The 21,569-nt window shown below is 49.8% G+C and overlaps 1 long non-coding RNA gene across 1 annotated transcript in view; it reads right to left on the reverse strand.

Annotated features, from left to right (window-relative positions):
* Nucleotides 1–21,569, reverse strand: part of LOC140411720 (uncharacterized) — a 100,251-nt gene that overhangs the window by 26,835 nt on the left and 51,847 nt on the right. Inside the window, exon 3 of the long non-coding RNA XR_011940964.1 lies at nt 2,997–3,089. This is a non-coding gene — a long non-coding RNA (uncharacterized lncRNA). The remainder of the gene's footprint in view (nt 1–2,996; nt 3,090–21,569) is intronic.

A 21,569-nucleotide genomic window follows, 5' to 3' on the forward strand; every position in this document is an offset into this window, starting at 1 on the left:
GGGTGGATCGAGAGATTTGGAGAACTCTTTATTTCCCGGGCCTGGAGGAGCTGGAGGAGGAGTTTGAGTTGCCAGTGGGGAATGGGTTCCGGTACCTTCAGGTGAGGGATTTTGTGCAGAGGCAGGTTTCAACCTTCCCATACCTGCTGCCCCAGGGGCTACAGAATAAGGTGGTGTCGAGAACAGGAGTAGGAGAGGGGAAGGTCACAGAGATCTACAAGGAGCTGATGGAGTGGAAGGGGGCCCCGATAGGGGAGGTGAAGAGAAAGTGGGAAGAAGAGCTAGGTGGGGATTTGGAGGCTAGGTTATGGGAGGAGGCCCTGAGAAGAGCTAATGCATCCTCATCAAGCGCCAGGCTCAGCCTGATACAATTTAAGGTGGCCCACAAGGCGCACATGACTGTAGCCCGAATGAGCAGATTCTTTGAGTAGGTGGAGGATAGGTGTGGGCGCTGTGCGGGGGGTCCTGCAAACCAAGCCCATATGTTTTGGGCATGTCCAAGGCTGAGGGGTTTCTGGCAGGAGTTTGTTGACGTCATGTCAGAGGTCTTACAAGTCAGGGTGGTGCCGAGACCAAGTGTGGCGATCTTCGGTGTGCCGGAAGACCCAGGAGCCCAGTTGGGGAGAGATGCCGACGTCCTGGCCTTTGCCTCCCTGGTGGCCCGGAGACGGATCTTGCTAGGGTGGAGAGGCTCGCAGCCCCCCAATGGGAGGGGGGGGGGTTGTGGCATGGCGGGTTTCTCAGACTCCCAAAAATTTAATTCGCCTTGAGGGGTTCGTTGCAGGGGTTTGCTCGGAGGTGGCAACCGTTCATCGATTTATTAGAGAAAAATTCAGCTGTCAGCAGGGTGGGAGGGGTGGAGAGGGGGAAAAGGGGAGGCATGGCTGGTGTTTGAGGACAGTGGTACTGTTTGTGTAAGCTGGGGTTTGTGCCCGGGGGGGGGGTTTGGTGGGTATATTATTGTGGTTTTGTTTTTATTGAAATTTGATGTTTAAAATTGTTAAAATTATAAATGCCTCAATTTTCTCAAAAGAAAATTCTGTAATTCTCTTTTGAACCTAAACAAATACATTTATTCACACCGTGACTATTTTATATCAAAAATGAACACTATGCAACTCATTAACATTAAACGGTTCCAAGAAGCTGTTTAATACCCAGCGAAGTCTACCTATGATAAAATTAATGTTTTGAGGTACAGCAGAAAAGTAAAGCAACATGCTCTGTGGGAATTCATCTTATCTTAATTATTCAGATAACTGACAAATCATTTTATATTTCAAAAGCTCAAAACAAATTGCATTTAGATATTCTATATTTTGTAATCTTACTCTTGTGCCCATCCTAACCATGTGATTTTTAAAAATGATGTTGTGTTCACGGATACATGAGAACAAGGTTCGCCATTCAAACTTTTATGAAAGGAAAACTGCAATGTACCAGCTATGAAATACCAAAATGTAATAACACAATACGTGTGTTGTGTTATGTCTTGCACACAAGATGGGACTGCTGCTGTGTTTCCGTATTATCACAAGTGTTCACATGTTAAGCAGCATTTTAAATCACAAGGTTGTAAAATCCATCCAGTCAATACTTACAACAAAAAATTGTAGGTTTTTTTATTGACTCACTAAAATTGTCCACATGAGGAATTTCACCCAAGTTTACTTCTTATATTTTTTCTCATCATGTTATTTTAATCACACATAGTGACCATTTTTATTTTCCATTTGTACACAAGATTACAGTGGGTGGTCTCGCATGTTAGCACTGTATCAACATGCGCACAGAACAGTAGGTGTAGAGTTTCACGTGTGGTGAACTCTCCATTCTGGCTGAGGCACCTGGAAAATGGAAAGCAGAGAATTCCACAGTGATTTGAAGTAGTACAAGGTGAATTAATCATTGTGACTTTTGTATACCTTCTACTAATCATTTTAAAGTGGCACTAATAGAGCACTGGGTGCAGATTAAATGGAGATGCTCTCAGTAAGGAATTGTTCGATACTGTGATTTGAAAGCCATGTGGTCAGGGGCAGAGTTCCTGCTTTAGGAACGATCAGAGATTCTCACACCCATTTTGAAAAGCTTTTGTTTCCACCAGGTTTTCAGTCAAACTTACCTGCATATTGGCAATCCAAAATCTACTGTGTTGAGTGAAATTAGGCAATGTTTTAAAACAATTTTCCTCCCTGTAGTTAAAAATGGTAACTTGGCAAGTTTGATAAGTGGAGCTGAAAGTAGATTTATCACAAAAAACAAGTATTGTAAATCACAATGTAAACCTACCCTCTGCGAGTAACGCAATTTTAAATGACTTCTAAAAAATGTGCAGAATTATTTTCTACTTACATTGGCGTTCATCATGAGTTTCATCATAAATTCCTCTCAGAAAGTCATCCAAAAATATTTAAAACTATTATTCTTGCACCCAAAAGATGCAGCTTAATTGTTGGTACCTCCTCAAAGGCTTGCAAATGAACGTAATTAACAGAAATTTACCAATTTACCCTGGGGATAGGGCCTTTTTATGGGCGGGGCCTGGTTCGAGCACAATGTTTTAAAACTAGCACAAACATTCTCTGGAACGCTGAAAATTTGCCCAAAATCGAGGAAAACTGCCAGAAAATAGTGCGGAAACTCCAGACTAGGTAGAAAAGCGAAAGGGATAAGCAATATATACTCGCTCTCAACATGTTGTGTACCTCCACATAAATATTACCATGTTATAAATTTTTATTTTTTTAAATCCCTAGTTTTACGACGCATTTTTAGTCGATGTTAAATTGAGATGATTTTTAAACGATAGCCCGTAGTTTAAGATGTGAAATTAGGTAATTTCTTACATATAGCTATGTAAAACAATTGTTAGTTGGCAGTCAAATATAGCAGAACCACGGGAAAGCTTCACTCCAACAGGGAAGTTGAGTATATGGTCTGTTAATTCACTGGAAGTATCAGCAGTAAGCCAGTCACTATTTTACACAACAAACCTTTTAAAATGGCACAGACTGTGTGGATCCTTGCAGTGATGCTGTCATGGTCCAGGGACTGGATGGATGTCCCACTGACTTTGCTCTCTGTCCCTGCAAACATAAATACCGCATCATAGCATAGAGGACAGAGGGTAACATCCTCAACACTCCTCCATCACTTTAATGTTTCGAAACAGCATGTCAAAGGAGGTTGAAGTGTACCACGGCGATTTGATTCCCCATTCAATTTTGTTGTTGTCATGGAGGTGCCACATTCCTGCACTTGACTGTGACAATTGAACACATTAAGTGGATTAATAACAGAATAATTCCAAAAGCAACCGTTCACCAGCACTCACACCAGCTGTTATGAATAAGCTTCCAGTAGTAATACACCCAGGTTTTTATCCAAAACTCTGACAGTGTACTAAGTGCTCAAATCCAGGACATAAACGGAATGGTAAGGGCCGTGAAATCGAACAAAATGCCTACCTGCTCGCACCACACCCGGTTTTCGCACCACACCCGGTTTACTACAGCCATCTATTTGGAGGGAAGGGGTCACGTGCAGGGGAAGAGACTTTTCAGCAGCAGAATGTTCCCATCTGAAACAGGGTGGGCCAGAAAGGATAAATTCAACTGAGAGGCTGAGGATAACGTGGATACCGGAAATGCTTTTATGCAATCTTTGGAGCCCACATGTCACTTTGTGTTGCAGCCCACAGATCCAAATGAAAGGGACAAGCAGAAATACACGTGTGGCTGCCAGAAGCCAGACTTTTTGCAAGTGTGTTCTTAATTACCTATAAATTATGTTGACGAAGGGATGGAAACATGAGATTTCTCAGTGTGAATTTTAGCTGGAAGCTAATCATTATGGGGGGAGGGGGGGTGAATTTTTGCCATATTTGATCTTCTGCAAAGGGAAAGGGGAGAGGGATAAGGGAAAGAAAGAATGGTAACAGAAATGTTGGCTGACTCTTTCTCACAGAGGCATTTATCCCCCAGTAAAGTGTACAGGCCTGAGAGTACATTCCAGCATTAAGCTGCCACCTGGGAATGACCATGGGGAACCTGTCCCCTCTGTGTCTAGGTTAGCAGAGAGATTTTGATTTGATTTAATTTTATTTATTGTCACATGTACCGAAGTACAGTGAAAAGTATTTTTCTGCGGCCGAGGGAACAGTACGTACATAGTAGACAAAAAAGGAATAATCGACAGAGTACATTGGTAAATGGTACATCGACAAACAGTGATTGATTACAGTGCGGAACAAGGGGCCAAACAAAGCAAATACATGAGCAAGTGCAGCATAAGGCATTGTGAATACAGGGAACAGATCAGTCTGAGGGGAAGTCGTTGAGGAGTCTTGTCGCTGTGGGGAAGAAGCTGTTCCTTTGTCTGGTGTGCGAGTCCAGACTTCTGTATCTTCTGCCTGATAGAAGGGTCTGGAAGAAGGCAATGCCTGGGTGGGAGGGGTCTCTGATAATGCTGTCTGCCTTCCTCAGGCAGTGGGAAGTGTATACAGACTCACTGTGGGGTTGGCAAGCTTGTGTGATGCGTTCACCACACTGCAGTTGTGCCAATTGTGCTGAATGGAAACCGATGAGGAGCACAAGAATTTGCAGGTGAAGGGATGTTCAACCGTGACCCAAAACAAGCACCGAGCTGTGAACTAGCACAGCAGCTAATGCAGCAGCATCTTGACTGATGGGTTGTTTGGCTGCACGGTCACTGAGACCTTACTTGTGCCTTGGACTCTGTGGTAGTATGTATTGGGGGTCATGTGGGACTGGAAGCACTAATGTCATTGGCTGACAGATCCCGGGTCCTGGTTGGCCGTTGACCTCTAGCTCCGCCCTGAAGGCGGAGTATAAGAAGCCGGAGTCTTCCCCCGCAGGCCAGTTTACTATCGAGCTGCGGGGGAACAGACACGCTTAATAAAGCCTCATCGACTTCACTCTATTTGTCTCACGGAGTCTTTGTGCGCTACAATTTATTAAGCGTGCCTAAAAAGGACTATAGAGCTCAGGATCATTCCGGAATGCCTGAGGATCAGCCCCCACGCAGTGAACGCGGCAGCAGCCTTCAAGCATTGGCAGACTTGCTTCGAGGCCTACCTCAGAACGACCACCGGCCGGGTCTCAGAAGACCAAAAACTGCAGGTCCTGCACTCGAGGGTGAGCACGGCAATTTTCTCCCTCATCGAAGACTCGGAGGATTTCCAGACGGCGTTCGCAGCACTGAAAAGTCTCTATGTCCGCCCAGTTAACCAAATCTACGCTCGCTACCAGCTCGCGACGAGACGGCAAGCTCCCGGAGAATCGATGGACGAATTCTACGCCGCGCTGCTGATTTTGGGACGAGCCTGCAGCTGCCCGTTGGTGAACGCAAACGAACACACGGACATGTTAATGCGCGATGCTTTTGTGGCAGGTATGCAATCCTCCCAAATCTGCCAAAGACTTCTAGAAAAAGAGTCGCTAGGACTCTCAGAGGCACGGGCTCTAGCAGCCTCCCTAGACGTGGCCGCGCGTAATACCCGCGCCTACGGCCCCAACCGCGCGGCAACCCATTGGGCCCCGTACGTACCCGTTGTGGCAAACCCCCTACCCCCCCCCGGACACCCCACAGGCTTGCGCGGTCCAAACGCCGAGTCGCACCGGGGGCGCCCGCTGTTATTTCTGCGGCCAGGCGAAACATCCCCGACAGCGCTGCCCGGCCCGCGCAGCTATCTGCAAAAGCTGAGGGAAAAAGGGCCATTATGCAGTTGTGTGCCGGTCCCGCGAGGTCGCCGCTGTCCCGGGAGCACAGGGAGCCCTGCAAGCAGTTTACGCGCCCCAACCCCCCCAGCACGCCATGTACGACCCGCAGGCGCAGCCGCTCTGGGTCCCGACCACCGCGGTCCCGGGAGAACTGGGAGCTCTACACGCCGCTTACGCTCCCCAACCCCCCTCCCCGCAGCCCATGTATGACCCGCTGCCGGCGCTACCGCTTTGGGTCCCGGCCAACACTCTCCACGGAGAGGAGGGAGTTTTGCGCGTCCCTAACGCCACCCTAACCCCCACCCCGCACCCCACGCCTGACCCGCCGGCGCCACCTACTTGGGCCCCGACCACCGCTGTCCCCGGTGAGGGAGCTCCGCGCGGTCCTAGCGCTCGCGGTCCTAGCGCTCCCCAGCCCCCCCAGCACACCATGTGCAACCTGCAGACGCCGCCATTTTGGGTCCCGGCCACCACGAGGGGAGGAGGGGCGCCGATGTGCGACCCGCAGACGCCGCCATTTTGGGTCCCGGCCACCATGAGGGGAGGAGGGGCGCCGCCATCTTGGACCGCCCCAGACCTGTACGACGCGTGGGGGCGGCCATTTTGTCCACCCCGCTGCCATCTTGTGACCCCCCAGCCACGTGCGATGTATGGGGGCGGCCATTTTGTCCATCCCCGACGCCATCTTGGACGGCAAAAACGGACCCCACTCCACTACTACAACCACGTCTCGCTTCAATTACACTCGATCAAGCTCGGCCCCGGACACTCCAGACGACGACGACAACGGTGCTAATAAACGGCCACGAGACGCCATGCCTAGTCGACTCCGGGAGCACGGAGAGCTTAAAACACCCCGACACGGTAAGACGCTGTTCCTTGACCACCTATCCCAGCGCACAAAAGATTTGCCTAGCTGCAGGATCCCACTCCGTACAGATCCAGGGATTCTGCATAGTTACCCTAACGGTGCAGGGGAGTGAGTTCAAAAACTACAAACTAAACGTCCTTCCCCAACTCTGTGCCCCCACCTTGCTGGGATTAGATTTCCAATGCAATCTACAGATCCTTACGTTCAAATTCGGCGGCCCAATACCCCCACTCACTATCTGCGGCCTCGCAATCCTCAAGGTGCAACCCCCGTCCTTGTTTGCGAACCTCACCCCGGATTGCAAACCCGTCGCCACAGGTACACACAACTAGACGCGTACCCTCTCCCCCGCATATCCAACATGGTCAATCGGATTGCCCAGTACAAAGTCTTCTCCACCGTGGACTTCAAGTCCGCCTACCATCAGCTCCCCATCCGCCCAAGTGACCGCAAGTACACAGCCTTCGAGGCAGACGGGCGATTATACCATTTCCTACGGGTCCCTTTTGGCATCACAAACGGGGTCTCGGTCTTCCAACGGGAGATGGACCGAACGGTTGATCAACATGGGTTGCGGGCCACGTTCCCGTATCTCGACAATGTAACCATCTGCGGCCACGATCAGCAGGACCACGACGCCAACCTCCAAAAATTCCTCCAGACCGCCAAAGCCTTAAACCTCACGTACAACGAGGACAAGTGCGTTTTTAGCACCGATCGGCTAGCCATTCTGGGCTACGTAGTGCGCAACGGGATAATAGGCCCCGACCCCGAATGTATGCGCGCACTCATGGAATTTCCCCTCCCGCACTGCCCAAAAGCCCTGAAACGCTGCTTGGGGTTCTTTTCATACTACGCCCAGTGGGTCCCCCAGTACGCAGACAAGGCCCGCCCCCTAATACAGACCACGACCCTCCCTCTGTCGACAGAGGCTTGCCAGGCCTTCAGCCGCATCAAAGCGGATATCGCAAAGGCCACGATGCGCGCCATCGACGAGTCCCTCCCCTTCCAGGTCGAGAGCGACGCCTCCGACGTAGCTCTAGCGGCCACCCTTAACCAAGTGGGTAGACCCGTGGCCTTTTTCTCCCGGACCCTCCACGCCTCAGAAATCCGCCACTCTTCAGTAGAAAAGGAAGCCCAAGCCATAGTGGAAGCTGTGCGACATTGGAGGCATTACCTGGCCGGCAGGAGATTCACTCTCCTCACGGACCAACGGTCGGTAGCCTTCATGTTCGATAATGCACAGTGGGGCAAAATCAAAAACGATAAGATCTTTAGGTGGAGGATCGAGCTCTCCACCTTCAACTATGAGATTTTGTATCATCCCGGAAAGCTGAACGAGCCGTCCGATGCCCTATCCCACGGCACATGTGCCAACGCACAAATTAACCGCCTCCAAACCCTCCACGAGGACCTCTGCCACCCGGGGGTCACTCGGTTTTACCACTTCATCAAGTCCCGCAACCTCCCATACTCTTTAGAGGAGGTCCGTACAGTCACAAGGGACTGCCACATCTGCGCGGAATGCAAGCCGCATTTTTTCAGGCCAGATGGAGCGCACCTGATTAAGGCTTCCCGCCCCTTTGAACGCCTCAGTCTCGATTTCAAAGGGCCCCTCCCCTCCACCGACCGCAACGCATATTTTCTTAATGTGGTGGACGAATACTCCCGCTTCCCTTTTGCCATTCCCTGTTCTGACATGACCGCTGCCACAGTCATTAAAGCCCTGAACAGCATCTTCACACTGTTCGGTTACCCCGCTTACGTCCACACCGACAGGGGGTCCTCTTTCATGAGTGACGAGCTGCTCAGCAAGGACATAGCCTCAAGCAGGACGACCAGCTACAACCCCCAGGGGAACGGGCAAGTAGAGAGGGGGAACGGCACGGTCTGGAAGGCCGTCCTACTGGCCCTACGGTCCAGGGACCTCCCAGTTTCACGGTGGCAGGAGGTCCTCCCGGACGCTCTCCACTCCATCCGGTCGTTATTATGTACGAGCACTAATCAAACGCCTCATGAGCGTCTCCTTGTTTTCCCTAGGAGGTCCTCCTCTGGAACGTCGCTGCCGAGCTGGCTGGCGGCCCCAGGACCCATCCTGCTCCGAAAGCATGTGCGGGCACATAAGGCGGACCCGTTGGTCGAAAGGGTTCACCTCCTCCACGCGAACCCCCAGTACGCCTACGTGGAGTACCCCGACGGCCGACAGGACACGGTCTCCCTGTGGGATATGGCGCCCGCCGGCAACACGCACACCCCCCCGGCACCATCAACCCAACCCCCCCCTTCCTCCCACCACCGCACCCCGCGACCGCCCCCTTCCCAGGAGGATCGGTTCCCCTCCCCTCAGCACCGACCAAGAATAAAGCCCAAGCTGAAACCGTAAAGCTCCTGGAGGCGACAACACCGGTACAAGCACCACCACCACCGGGGCCGAGGCGATTGACACGGACGACCAGACCACCCGACCGACTCGTGGCGTCGATCTAAAACTAAATATGGACTTTTCACAAGAACATTTTGCTTTTCTTCCCATACCCTCTGTAAATAGTTGCAACAGGACAAAATTGTACAATACTGTATTGCCTTGTGAATGTTTTTTTCCTCCCAGGACCAGCCCTGTAAACCCTTACCACCATACGAAGCATCACCCCGCCGGGTTCATTTTTGACAAGGGGTGAATGTGGTAGTATGTATTGGGGGTCATGTGGGACTGGAAGCCCTAATGTCATTGGCTAATGTCACAGATCCCGGGTCCTGGTTGGCCGTTGACCTCTAGCTCCGCCCTGAAGGCGGAGTATAAGAAGCCGGAGCCTTCCCCCGCAGGCCAGTTTACTATCGAGCTGCGGGGGAACAGACACGCTTAATAAAGCCTCATCGACTTCACTCTATTCGTCTCACGGAGTCTTTGTGCGCTACAGACTCCTCTTCCCTTCATTTTTTTTCTTGACATTTCTCAATCCCCTGTTCCTTCAGCTTTGGCAAAGGCTGCTGAAGATATGGGTGGGATCTTATGATATGTTTATCAAAGTGACAAGCTGAGAATGAAAACTGCTGTGTAACTTTCCACTCCAGATCTTGAGCCTCTTTAAAGAAAAAAAATGAATGGGCATGCTTTACGCCATCATTCTGGGGTGGGGCACACAACTTCATGAGATCGGGGTGCCATCTTTAAAATGTACGGAAGGATGCCTGGCATTCCCCCCTCAGTGCCCACTCCCCACCCATGCCTGCAAGTCCCTACCACACTGCCTGCTCTCCTCTACCCCCACCATACAAAGAACAAAGAACAAAGTAAAGTACAGCACAGGAACAGGCCCTTTAGCCCTCCAAGCCTGTGCCGATCATAATGCCCTACCTAAAGAAAAACTTTGAAGTCTTGTCCCACAGACAAAAGAGACAAACCTTATTCCTTTAACGTTCAAAGGCCGATAATATCCATGTTCTGATAAATCTAGTGAGTGTCAGATCAGATTGTGATGTTTAATTTCAGTTTGCTATGTGTAAATCCTCCACTTCTAACTCCCTGTTAAAGGAATTTCCAGAATCCATCAGTGTCAGTCCAGGATAGAAATTCACAACATTCTCTTGTATTGGGCCAGGGTTCAAAAACTCCAAAGTATATTATAGACTTCACCTGACCTATAACTTTATATTTTGAGTTTGGATAGGGTGAGCACAAGGACCTACCCTTCAGGTGTGAATCAACAATCTTCCCAGGCACTTTAATCAAAGTAAGCTTTATCCTAAGAACTGAGTTAACATTTATATAAACACACAGCAAGAATCTTTATCAATTACAAACATAAAGACACCCAACAGCTGCAGCAATCTATGTATAACACTTAATGAATTCCCGCTTAACTGTTCCAATTCAAAAACAAAATCCCATAAACCAAAACCCCATTTCAAGGGTGTAGCCCAGCACTCTGCATTCTCACTTGAGTAAGACTGGCTTTCCTGAGATTCTGACCGCGTCTCACCAGCAGGTTTAAACCCTTCCGGAAAGCAAACTATATCTTAAAAGCCACCACCAAGGTGATTTTTACTGGAATAGATATTCAAAATGAAACTAGAGAGAGAGACAGGCGAAAACACCTTTCTCCTGTCTGCGTCCACAGCAGTCAAATGTGAAAATGAAAGTAAAAGTCTCACAGAGCCACAGCCCAGCTCTAACCACAAAAATGGCATCACTGAAGCCATGTGATAACACAAAAACCTTTCTTAAAGGGACACTCACATGACACTCTCCTCCTGCTGGCAGGTCAGGATCACTGCGCATGTGCACAGTAAAGATGTCGACCGTTAACTCCGGGCCTCTCACTGGGAATTGCAGCCCCGCTCGGAGCTACTTACCGGTTGTAGATCCGGAGATGATGTTTCATCATTGCCATTTCTCACTCCAGCATACATAACTAAAAAGATACTTCACATGGGCTCCCACGAGGGCCCGCCCTTGACTCTGCCCCATGGCAGAGGGTGGCACTGTCAAGTTGAAAGTGCCAACCTGGCAGTGGATGCCACAGGTCCAGGGGGTAATGGATGGCACACATGTTGCTCTGCGCTCACTGGGCCATCTGGGAGTGCCCTACATTAACAGAAAGCAGTTCCACTCTTTGAACATTGAGCTCATGTGCGACCATCGCATGAAGATTATGCAGATGTATGCACACTTCCCGGGGAGTGTCCACGACAGCTACAACCTGGGGCAGCCGGTCACCCCCGGCCTCTTTGAGGACCATCCCAGGATGGGCGGCTGGCTCTTGGGGGATAAGGGGTACCCATTGAGGACCTGGCTAATGACACCAGTACGGAGAGCGTAAACTGAAGCGGAGACCTGGTGAAACGAGGCCCATGCGGCCACCCAGGCTGTGATTGAGCAGTGCATCGGACCCCTCAAGATGCAGTTCCAATGCCTCCACTGCTCCAGTGGTGTACTGCAGTACACCTTCCGAAGAGTCACCCGCTTTGCGGTCCGCTACAACCGCGCACTGCAGTGGGGCGACGGAATGGAGGTTGGTGATGAGGAACATGTGGCCACCTTCAAAGAGGAGGAGAACGAGGATGATGAGGTGGCGCCGGACCAGCAGGGGCTGGAAGACGAGCTCAGGTAGAAACTGGACGTCCAGCTGAGGCTGCAGTACAGGCGGCAGCGGCGAGGGTCCAGCAAGTCGCCACTCTCCGAACATGGTACCAAATGAGGCAACACTTCAGCCTAACTGAAATGTCCACCATGGCTCCCATCTGAAACAACACAGGTTCGGTCCCGCAATAATGGATGTCACCTACAAAAGATGGAGGCAGAACGACGGGACTCTGACTGTTAGGGACATGTATAAGGACATGTATAAGGATGATAAAATTGCTACCGTAACGGAACTCACAGAGAAGTACCAGTTACCAAGATGAAATGCTCTGTGAAACATTCAGGTCAAAACTTTCCTCCGCAAGGAAACAACAACAAATTACCCCCAGATACCAGGACACACAGAAGAACTGCTGGACGCGAGCGAGCTGGGGAAGTGAAACTGTGCGGACTTGTACGGTTGACTATTCGAGGAAGTCGCCCCTGAATGAACAAGGAAAAAATATGAGGAGGAACTAGGCATGGAGATAGAGGGAGGACTCTGGATTGAAGCATTGCATAGGGCAAACTTGACCTCCTCATGCTCAGGGCTCTGCCAAACGCAGCTAAAATTGGTGCACAGAGTGCGCCTAGTCTGAAGCCGAATGAGTGGCCTGGCCAACCACATCCACATGTTCTGGGCTTGCCCAAGACTTGTCGAGTACTGACGACCTTCTTTGAGGCAATGTGAGGGTGGATCTATGCGCAAAAGTGGTGGTCTGCGGGGTCTTGTAATATGTAACTTATGAACTGTTAAATAAAAGATGTGAAAATCTAATAAAAACATTTTTAAAAAGAAGTAGGCGCATAAGCCACCCACTCCATTTTGGACCCTTTGGTCTATTGTCTGCTGATCAGTGCCTCTTTGTCCAGGAAAATCACCACAAGCAGTATCTTCAGTATTTCCACCAAACACATTACTGTTGTCTTTTTCAAAGAGATGTGGTACAAATGCTGGGCACGAGGCAATTCACAGGTTGCTACCTGCCCACTTTCCCCAACTATGCATTTCTGACCAAAAACTCAAAACACTCCACCCCCATTTAATCTAACTTTCCAATTTTCAAATTACAATTGGTCAAAGTTATGTAATTCACAGCAATTAGTTATGTTCTAAGTTGTCAGACGAAAGAAACGGTTAAAATACAGTAATGTTAAACATCAATCTTGGCATCCTTGAATTAACATTAAACTGAAACAATTAATGGGATTTGCACATTTTAATAAATGAACGCTCCACTCAGAAAACAATTTTGAGGAAAACTAAAGCTATTATACACTTTGTTTAAATTATTCGATTGACTTCAATTAACTCAAGACATATTTCACCTAATTATTTCAGGGCCTTTCTGACAATTTGACTTGGTTAACATTTTAGTGAGCCTAAACTGTATCTCCATCTCCCCCTTTCAATTAAATTGCATTAAAATTACAACAGTTAAAAGAAAATTTAATTATAAGACTGGGTGACTCTATTTAAAAAATGGGACTGCTGTACAACATGTCAAGCAGTAGATGATGATTTTTTGACACATGTAATAATGAAAATATTAACATGCACAGCACTCAGATGGTGATCATTAGTTATTAGCAAAACCTTGCCATAGACTTTTCAACAGCCTTTGTTATGAGCTCTAATCTATTTGATTTATCAGAAGAAAGGAAGAGAAAATAAAAAACTATTCTTACATATCAATATAATTAAAATCATTAGTTTCCGCCTTCAAGAGAAGCCTTAATTTCCTACTGCCTATTTTATGTTGGTCTTCAATTAACTTCAAGTGATTGTTGAGGAGTGTAAAAATGAGAACCTGACGACCTCACCTCCGATGGGGATATCCGAAATGAGTGCTCAGGTCGCCATCACCCTTCAGGATGCCAGCGGCTGAGGGGGCAGCGTACAGGACACAGAGAACCCAGATAAGTTCAACCCGGCAGCAGGGTTGGGGGAGGATCCATTAACGACATATCGGGGAGGTTGGGTTGCTTGTAGACTTTAGCGGCCCTTGACATCGATATGCTGCTGCATGCAGCCAGGAACAGTGCCCTGCAGAGGAGGGGGGAGATTGGGCCCGCTGATCTCCCGGGAGCACGGCCACAGCTGGCAGAGCCTTGGAAGAGACACTACAGGCAAACAGTATTCCAATGTTGAACTTCTTACCTCCAGATGTCAGAAGTCCAGTGCCAGAGAAGATTGCAATTGTCCCAAAGGACAGTTGACACGAGAGTTGGCATCACATGGACTGGGAGCTCACCCATTGTCTGTGGCCCATAAAATTACTGCCGCTCCGAACTTCTATGCCAGCAGTTCTTTTCAGGGTAGCATGGGTGGCAGGTATGCAGCATTTCCCAGTCAACCACACACATGCAAAGGGGCGGTAACAGATGCTCTATTCGTGAGGGCCCACATTTACATCAACTTGGACTGGGACGAGGTGAGCCAGAATACCAGGTTTCACCCCCACAGTAGGAATTCCCCATGTGCAGTGTGTCATCAACTGCACCAATGTGCCTCTGTGGTCTCCGTGGTGGCATGGTATGGCATTTATGAACGACTGGGGAAAAGAGATCCGGTTAAGAGCCCCAGTCCGGGGCTTCGCAGGCCATGCTACAAGGCTATGCATGGCAGGCACATCGTCTTCCCACTCCAGCAATGGGCAAAGCATGTGTGCTCATTGGGGATCAGGTACAGCTTGGTGTGCAGGGTGTGGGGTCATAGTCTCACACTCAGGGGAGTGATGAGGCTGTCTGGCTCGGTTCTAAACTGCAGATGGGATGGTCATGGTCAGGAGAGGCATCTGCAGCCTCTAAATGGGGAAAACGCAATAAGGGGGAACTCAAAGCCCTCTTGTGTAGGGTGGGGGGGGGGGGCTACCCTCTGTATGTAGCATGGGTAGCACGGTAGCATAGTGGTTAGCACTATGGCTTCACAGCGCCAGGTTCCGAGGTTCGATTCCCGCTTGCGTCACTGTCTGTGCGGAGTCTGCACGTTCTCCCCCCTGTCTGCATGGGTTTCCTCCATGTGCTCCAGTTTCCTCCCACAGTCCAAAGATGTGCAGATTAGGTGGATTGGCCATGCCAAATTGCCTTTAAGTTAGATGGGGTTGCAGGGTTACGGGGATAGGGTGGAGATGTGGGGGTTAAGTCGGGTGCTCTTTCCAAGAGCCGGTGCTCTTCACAACCAGAAATCCCCTGTCATGCGTAGAGCTGCATCTGTGCTATACGCGTCCTTATCTCGCATTCTAGCAGAAAAATACTTTGCACTGTACTTCGGTACATGTGACAATAAACAAAATCCAAATCTAAAGGAGCACAGATGCTGAATATCTGCAAAGTGATCAATGAAACCTGTAAGGTGCTTTCTCCAATTGACCTGGCTAACAGGGGCCAAAAGACACCCAGTTATTACTAAAATGCAGGTTTGGCATAATCAGTATAGCAGGTCAGGCATGGCAGGAGTGTCTTTAGTAAGGTTGAAACATATCATGAATGAGCTGAAGCCTCTTCCAATCTCTCAGGAAGTGAGATAATAATAATCGTTATTGTCACAAGTAGGGCTTACGTTAATACTGCTGTGAAGTTACTGTGAAAAGCCCCTCAAGTATCTGGGGTAACATCTTGGCTGCCTAGATCTGTGAGTTTGTGACTCAGCTAGAATGCGAGATAAGGATGTGTATAGCACAGATGCAGCTCTGCGGCATGACAGGGGATTTCTGGTTGTGAATGGGAGGTTAGCTATAGTTGCCCATCATTCATCAATCTGTTGCATCTATCTGTCCACTGGAGAAGCTTAATGTAGCCTGCGCTCAATACTGCATCCCAATTGGGCGGTGGGGGGGGGGGGGGGGGGGGGGGGGGGGGCGGGTAAGAAGGGGGCCAGAAATCTGCTGAGTACAGCTTCGAGAGGAGGCCAGGCTCTGGTCCGAGAGAAGTAAATGAGTCAGCGCAAATTCTGTGTCAACTGGGTTTGATGCAACCATGTGGCCTCCTGAATAAGACACTTCTTGCAGTCACAGAGATGTGATGTGCACATGACTGGAGATACCATCATGGCTATGGGTCTTGCGCTTTGGCATAAACAATGAAGACAGCCCATTTAAAATGAGTAAACATTACTGATGGCCCTTCAGAAAATTCTGCACATACAACTCAATGGTGTCTTGTAAGAAATACAAGTTCAGAGGATGAGGCGATCAGACCTATCCATAGAGGTGACGTCCATGACCAAAAGTCTACCAAAGATGCCTTTCCTATCTAGAGACGAGTGAGAGAGAGTGCCGTACATATCTGCACTTTCAAGATATGTGGTCGCTCACATCTGTCACATTCTGTGGGAGGATCTAACGGAGCATGGACTGGGAGGACATCCCCTGCTAGTGTCCCTGAAAGTCACCGCCGCTCTCAATTTTTGTGCCAGCGTGTCGTTCCATGAATCTATGCAGCATTTCTCATTTTTCCATACATAAATATACCAAGAAAGTGTTGGTATCCTTTACAGTAAGGCTCATAATGATGTGAATTTCACACTGGATGAATCCAGCCAGGCTGCTGCAGTCCTAGGCTTCATGGCTAGCTCAAGCTTCTCTAGAGTACAGGATGCAATCAATTTCACACATGTGGCATTGAGGTCTCCATGACAGCAGCCCTTTGATACACATTAACAGTAAAGAGTTCCACTCCATAAATGTTCATCGGGCGTGCGATCACCAGAAGTACAGAATGCACGTCTGATAGTTCCCATGACACCTGCATTCTGAGTCACTCCTAGGTGCTTCACATAAGACCATAAGACAATAAGACATAGGAGAAGAATTAGGCCATTTGGCCCATCGAGTCTGCTCCACCATTCAAAAATGTCTGATATTTTCTCATCCCCATTCTCCTGCCTTCTCCCCATAACTCCTGACCCCCTTATTAATTAAGAACCTATCTATCTCTGTCTTAAAGACACTCGGTGATTTGGCCTCCACGTCCTTCTGCAGAAAAGAGTTCCACAGATTCACCACACTCTGTCTGAAGAAATTCCTCCTCATCTTTGTTTTAAAGAATCGTCCCTTTAGTCTGAGATTGTGTCCTCTGCTTCTAGTTTTTCCTCCAATTGGAAACATCCTCTCTACTTCCACTCTATCCAGGCCTCGCAGTATCCTGTAAGTTTCAATAAGATCCCCCCTCATCCTTCTAAACTCCAACGAGTACAGACCCAGAGTCCTCAAACGTTCCTCATACGACAAGCTCTTCATTCCAGGGATCATTCTTGTGAACTTCCTCTGGACCCTTTCCAAGGCCAACACATCCTTCCTTCAATATGGGGCCCAAAATTGCTCACAATACTCCAAATGGGGTCTGACCAGAGCCTTATATAGCCTCAGAAGTATATCCATGGTATTCTAACCCTCTTGACATGAATGCTAACATTGCATTTGCCTTCCTAACTGCCAACTGAACCTGCACGTTAACCTTAAGAGAATCATAAACTAGGACTCCCAAGTCCCTTTGTGCTTCGGATTTCCTGAGCATCTCCCCATTTAGAAAATAGTCTCTGCCACCATTTCTCCTTCCAAGGTGCATAACTTCACACTTTTCCACATTGTATTCCATCAGCCACTTCTTTGCCCACTCTCCTAGCCTGTCTAAGTCCTTCTGCAGCCTGCCTGCTTCCTCAATACTACCTGTCCCTCTACATATCTTTGTATCGTCTGCAAACTTAGCAACAGTGCCTTCAGTTTCTTCTTCCAAATCATTAATGTATATTGTGAAAAGGTTGTGGTCCCAGCACCGACCCCTGAGGCACACTACTTGTCACTGGCAGCCATCCTGAAAAAGACCCCTTTATCCCCACTCTCTACCTTCTGCCAGTCAGCCAATCCTCTATCCATGCCAGGATCTTACCCTTAACACCATTGGCTCTTAACTTATTTAAGTTTCCAATGCGGCACCTTGTCAAATCTAAATAAATCACGTCCACTGTTTCTCCTTTGTCTAATCCTTGTTACTTCCTCAAAGAACTCTTAACAGGTTTGTCAGACATGACCTCCCCTTGACAAAGCCATGCTGACTCAATCCTATTTTATCATGCACTTCCAAATACTCCGCGATCTCATCTTTAATAATGGACTCTAAAATCGGACTAATGACTGGAGTCAGGTTAACCGGCCTATAATTTCCCATCTTCTGCTTCCCTCCCTTTTTAAACAGCGGTGTTACATTAGCCACTTTCCAATCCTCTGGGATCTTTCCTGCCTCCATTGATTCCTGAAAGATCATCCACAATCTCCTCAACTATCTCTTTTAGAACCCTGGAGTGTAATCCATCCGGTCCAGGTGATTTATCCACCTTCAGACCTTTCAGTTTCCCCAGTACCTTCTCCTTAGTAATGGTCACTGCACTCACCTCTGCTCCCTGATTTTCCTGGAGCTCTGGCATCCCACTGGTATGTTCCACCATGAAGACTGATGTGAAGTAACTATTCAATTCCTCTGCCATTTCTTTGTTTCCTTGGCTTCCCAATCCTCTGGCTTCCCACTCATCCTCGCCACTTTGTATCCTTTGAAGGGCCGCAGGACTTATAAGCTTGGTTGCTGGGCGATAAGGGGTAGCCACTGAAAAGTTGGCTCCTGAAACATCATCCTCAAAGTGCCTTGGAGGAGAGGCACATTGCCACACATAACTTGCCAAGATCCATCATAGAGCAGACCATGAGAAGCCGAAAGATCCGCCTCCAGTGCTTGTCCACTCAGGTGGGCATCCGCAGTACTTTCCACAAAGGGTATCCCGCATAACAGTAATATGTTGCGCCATGCACGCCCTGGCACTTCAAAAGGGACTTACCAGAGGGGTCATTGATGAGGCTGGGAATTCCTCAGACAATGAAGACCTGGAAGGGCAGAAAGCTAAGGAGGATGGTGAGCTTCCATGAGAAGGTACCATCGAAGTGGCTCCAACCAGATGGCATGCCTGTGAGACACCGACAGCCACATGGTTCCAGGAGGAGCAAGGTACAGGCAAAAGGATGTGAGCGCATTTCGCCTGTTCTTTAGTGGCATGCCAGTATCTGAAAGGCCTTTACAACTACTCACATTGACATCAATGTTAGAAATAAGCCTTGGATCTCCAACCGTCAGGTTTCACCATACCCCAATCTTTGGAACGGTCAACAGCCAAAACTACCGATAGCCAGTCTGGGAAATGAAAGGCAAGAATCCTTGGCAAATTCTCTGTCAACTGGGTTTGATGCAACCGTGGGGCCTCCTGAATAAGACACTTCTTGCAGCCATAGACACATGCACATTACTGGAGATACCATCATGGCTGCAGGTCTTGCGCATTGGCACTAACAATGAAGACAGCTATTTGAAATGAGTAAACATTACTGATGGTCCTTCAGAAAATTGAGCACGCACAACTCCATGGTGTCTTGTAAGAAATACAAGTTCAGAACACAATCTACAGTCACTTTCAATTAAGAGCTTGACACTAATATTACATATCGGGTGAGTAACTTCAACGAGCCAGATAAAAGGCCACTTCTCGCCTAGCAGCTGATAGAGCCTACCAATGCCTATACTAATAGAGTGCAGATTTAAGCAAAAATCCTGCAGGACCTGCTGGACCAAGGTCCCCAATTTAGCCACTACCGTTCCTATGGAGACCTCGAGGCATTCGCCTGTTGGAGCCATGAGATCAGGCAGAACGTGGATGGAGTCCTCTATCCTGAGCTCCAGTCAGTTGACCACTCGCAATTCTACCTCATATTCAGCCACCTGTTTTTGCATATCCAGCATGTTTGCAATAGCGGTTTCTGAGGCTTAACATCTGGCTCAGCAGATATCTGTTCTCCAGCAGTCCTCCGAGTGCCAGAGACCTGGGCTGTCACTGCTTCCGACTCATGAGGAGATGTGTCAGTGAGGTGTTCCTCAGAGTGTGACCCTGAACCTTTCTAGATGTGTGACCCACTGAGGTGTGTGTCTTTGCACTACTGGAGGGTGGAGGGTGTAGGTGAACGCAGTGATGTGGCTTCTTCAAATGGATTCTTATCATCCTCCTCTGAGGTGATTTGGAATCTGAGGCTTATGTTGCCTGTCCTGCTGCTGCCTGTGAGATAGAAAAGACAGATTTTGTTCATGAACAGGCTGAATACAAAGTTGTATGTCACTCACTGTAAATGTCAGGATGTGATCAGGGGCGAAATTCTCCGTTATCGGCACAAAGTCTGCCGATTGGCGCAAAAAACGGCGCAAATCCGACCTGCGTCACGCCGCAAAAATCGTCGCGAAGTCTCCGGCCCGAAATGGGCTAGCAGCGACGTGACGGGATCCGCGCTTGCTCACGTGGTTCACGGCATGCAGCGTCATACACGCCGCACGGCGTGATGGCTCATAAGGACGCGCTGCTCCCCCCCACCCGACCGGAACACTCGACCGGAACACCCGACCGGATGGCCGGCCGCCGCTCAGCCCCGAGGTTCCAGTCATGGGATGTGGAGGCGCTCCTGGATGCAGTGGAGCAGAGGAGGGACGCCCTGTATCCCGGGCACGGCCGCAGAGTTGCCCCACGCCACAGCCGGCGGTCTGTGGCGGGAGGTGGCAGAGGCCGTCACCGCTGTGGCCCTGACACCACGGACAGGTACCCAGTGCCACAAGAAGGTGAACAATCTCATCAGAGCAGGCAGGGTGAGCCTCCCCCCCCCGCCCGATATCCATACCCCCCATCCCACATATCCCGCATATCCCCCCTCCCCATATCCCCATATCCCCCATATCCCCACTACCCCATATCCCCCTCCCCCCATATCCCCCATATCCCCCCTCACCCATATCCCCCCTCCCCCATAACCCCCCTCCCCCATATCCCCCCTCCCCCATATCCCCCCTCCCCCATATCCCCCATATCCCCCCTCCCCATATCCCCCCTCCCCCATATCCCCCATATCCCCCTCCCCATATCCCCATCCCCATTAGCCCCCATATCCCCCCTCCCCATATCCCCCTCCCCCATATCCCCCCTCCCCATATCACCCCTCACCCATATCCCCCCTCCCCCATATCCCCCCTACCCCATATACCCCCTCCCCCATATCCGCCTCCCCATATCCCCCCTCCCCATATCCCCCCTCCCCATATCCCCCCTCCCCATATCCCCCCTCCCTCATATCCCCCATATCCCCCCTCCCCATATCCCCCCTCCCCCATATCCCCCCTCCCCCATATCCCCCATATCCACCCTCCCCCATATCCCTGATATCCCCCCTCCCCATATCCCCCCTCCCCCATACCCCCATATCTCCCCTCCCCATATCCCCCTCCCCATATCCCCCTCCCCCATATCCCCATATCCCTCCCTCCCCCATGTCCCCCACATCCCCCCATATCCCCACTCCCCATATCCCCCTCCCCCATATCCCTCATATCCCCCCACCCATATCCCCCTCCCCATATCCCCCCTCCCCCATATCTCCCTCTCCCATATCCCCATACCCCCCTCCCCATATCCCCCATATTCCCACTCCCCCATATCCCCCCTCCCCATATCCCCATATCCCCCCTCCCATATCCCCCTCCCCCATATCCCCCCTCCCCATATCCCCATCCCAATATCACCCATATCCCCATCCCCCATAGCCCCCATATCCCCCTCCCCCATATCCCCCCTCCCCATATCACACCTCACCCATATGTTCCCTCCCCCATATCCCCCCTACCCTATATAGCCCCCTCCCCCATATCCCCCTCCCCATATCCGCCCTCCCCATATCCCCCTCCCCATATCCCCCTCCCACATATCCCCCTCCCCCATTTCCCCCTCCCCATATCCCCCTCCCCCATATCCCCCTCC

This window comes from Scyliorhinus torazame, chromosome 4, assembly GCF_047496885.1.
Source record: "Scyliorhinus torazame isolate Kashiwa2021f chromosome 4, sScyTor2.1, whole genome shotgun sequence".
NCBI lineage: Eukaryota > Metazoa > Chordata > Chondrichthyes > Carcharhiniformes > Scyliorhinidae > Scyliorhinus > Scyliorhinus torazame.